The sequence below is a fragment of the Lycium barbarum genome, chromosome 11 (assembly GCF_019175385.1).
Source record: "Lycium barbarum isolate Lr01 chromosome 11, ASM1917538v2, whole genome shotgun sequence".
NCBI lineage: Eukaryota > Viridiplantae > Streptophyta > Magnoliopsida > Solanales > Solanaceae > Lycium > Lycium barbarum.
This window is the reverse complement of record NC_083347.1, coordinates 79082357-79085356: the sequence shown is the minus strand read 5'-3', so window position 1 is coordinate 79085356 and position 3000 is coordinate 79082357. Positions and strand designations below refer to the sequence as shown.

Sequence of the window (3000 nt, the reverse complement as noted above, 5' to 3'; positions counted from 1 at the left end):
GAAAATCAGATAAAAGTAAAATACATATTAAGCTTTCGAAATCCATCTTTTATCGTTCTCAATTTTAGGCAAAATCCGTAGTTATATAAAATTTACTACATAACACAGAACGACATATCGGCTGATGGATCCGCTTACAGACTGATAACCAATACCCACGACTCTGTCTGCAAAGTCTCTAACATAAATCCAGAATTCATAACATACATTTACAAACTCTGACTCGGCAACACTCCGGGAGCAAATGGAGCCTGCCAACTCCGCTGGAACATCTTCTGTAATAACTTCAACTCATCTGGGTGTACCTGCGCGGCATGAAACGCAGCCCCCGAAGAAGAGGGGTCAGTACGAAAAATGTACTGAGTATGTAAAGCGTAAAGTACAATAAACAGAATCATAATCAGGTCCAGAAATCCAGAAATATAACAGATGAAAACATATCAAAATCGGAGGTACCGAAGTATAACAGACAGTATCATGATCGGGATCGGGAGTACAGACGTACAACAGAAGGAATCATAATCAGAGTCAGAAGTACAGAAAGTAAGTACAGTAATCAGAATATCAAAGTGCTTACTCATAGAGCAGAGATAATGCATGTCAGAACATATGCCATATCCGGTCCCTATTATGGGACTCGGTGAACAGACGTGGTCGCCACCCCAACACTGGCGCCACAACACATCATACTCCGGATTAGGAAATAGCTCCGTAACATATCATATCATATCAAAGTGTGCACATATCATAGCACATCAGATGGCCATATCATATCATATCATAGCATATCAGAAGAAGCGTACATGGCACATCATACTCCACAACCCATGTACACACATACCTGCCCCCTCACATCGAGGCACGACGAACAATGCAGTGGAATACGCGTGATAACATATCCTGGCTTGGGCTCGGTGAAGGAAGTATTGAGGCATTCACGAGTAGAGTAGTGAGAAACTATATGCATCATAAAACATTCAAAAAGACTCGACAAGGTAATCCGAACGATAGGTCATAAAAAGAAATCAGACGATAGTCATAGTACGTACCTTTCGGATGTTACGACGGATGATGTCAAGGTAAAAATGCTGAGATTATTTGTACATATCAAAATATCGTAGAATTCAATAGAATAGTTAAAACAATTATCGCTTAGTAGTCAGGGACTCGATAGCATAATTCAGATGTCAAATCATGTACATAAGAAATTGAGCGATAGTCATAATATATGTCTTTCAGATGTCACAATGGTTTATGTCAAATAGGCTTTCAGAAATCGTTTTCATATTTCAAAATACGTTATGGGACTTACAAAATAATTTAAAACAACTGTCGTATAGTAGCAAAAAGAGTAGCCAAAAGTTTCCTTCAGATGCTACTTCATAATAAGTCAAACGGAACAGATAAGAAAAATCCGGGAATAGTGGGCCCACCTCGGGTCAAATGAGGTGGCGTACATAATTTTACGTATATTACATTTCATGATGTCACTTGTACGAGTTTTCGGGTAGTCGGGTCCTATTTGCGCAAGTTCCAGATGTTTAGGCAATTCTTCCAATTATTCATAACATATTCAATTCAGTTCTACTAAATGAAAAAGGGGCAAATTCGGACGTAGATTCCGAAGAGTAGAGTCGTCCCCGAGGCTCGAATCCAATCCTATCACATCTAAGACATGCCAAGAGAAGAATAGGTAGAGCTTTACATACCTTACTTGCCCTTTACGCTTATCCAAATTCGAATCCCATTTCCTCCAAAATCTACAATTGGTCACATTTACCAAATATTAATCATAAAACTTTAAGAATTCAATCTTAACCAATACTTGTCTACAAAAATTTGGGCAGCATCTCCCCTGCAAACTTAACACTCCTCGAAATTCCAACTTAGCCACACATCATTAAAAAATACCAACAACAACAATAGCAATAATTATTATACATCATAACTAAACTAATTCCATCCATTTAATCCACCTAAAATATCCCCTTAATCCATAAATCCCAACAAAACAATAACAAGTTTATAACGCTATTTTCTCCGATCTAATCCGTTAAAACTCTAAATAAACTTGTTAACAATGAAAAAAGGACCTTATTCTTACCTTAAGTATGCAGCAACCACTTCAACAATCTTCTTCTTGGCTGATTTTTAGCTCAAATTGAAGGCAACGCGACGTACAACACTTTTCTCTTCATGAGCTTCGCGATTCGGGGCTTAGATTTTGGTCAAAATTGATTTCTCTCTAAATTTCTCCTCCCTTTCTCTCTCTAGAATGTTCTGAATGTTTATGGGTGTGTTTGGTCTGAAATGTGGAGAGAAGACCGAAACTTTTCATTAAATGACAATAGAAATGGGCCTGACCCGATTTGAAATCGGGTTGGGCCGAATTCACTGTTCATCTCGACCTTTCTGCCTTAAAATGTCCATATCTCCTTATTCCGATGTCACCTGGGAACTCACGACCTATGGTTGGAAAGCTAATTCAATTATCTACAACTTAGATTTCTTGGTATTTTCCCAAATTCCAAACTTATAATACCGGTCTTGCCCCTCAAAGTCAGGTCACCCGAAAACGTTTTCTTAAAAATATTCGTTTGGAGGGCTTCCACTTTGATTTGGCCCAAGGGTCCTTCTTGAGTTGTGTTTAACTTCACATATGTGATTCATATGACTTTTCAGATGTTCCAAAAAAAATCTCGATGTGTGGGCCCCACCTTAGCAAATAATCTGACGTTTAAAAATACGGGATATAACATAAAGCATGAGATACAATAAACAGAATCATAGTCTGAACAGGGAGTACAGAAAATAAGTGCAATAACCGAAGTATCAAAAATGCTTACTCATAAAACATAGGTAATGCATGTCAGAACATATGCCATATCCGCCCCCATTATGGGACTCGGTGAACAGAACGTGGTCGCCAGCCCATCACTGGCGCCACAACACATCATACTCCAGAGTAGGGAATAACTCCGTAACAAATCATAACATATC

At 38.5% G+C, this 3000-nt stretch overlaps 1 long non-coding RNA gene across 1 annotated transcript; it reads right to left on the bottom strand.

Moving 5' to 3' along the window:
* Positions 1 to 233: 233 nt before the first annotated feature.
* On the bottom strand, positions 234 to 2295 carry LOC132620436 (uncharacterized). The gene is made up of 3 exons (XR_009574900.1): positions 2105 to 2295; positions 1710 to 1760; positions 234 to 305 (listed from the first exon to the last, which is right to left on the bottom strand). It is a non-coding gene; the product is annotated as an uncharacterized LOC132620436 (long non-coding RNA).
* Between the last annotated feature and the right edge of the window lie 705 nt (positions 2296 to 3000).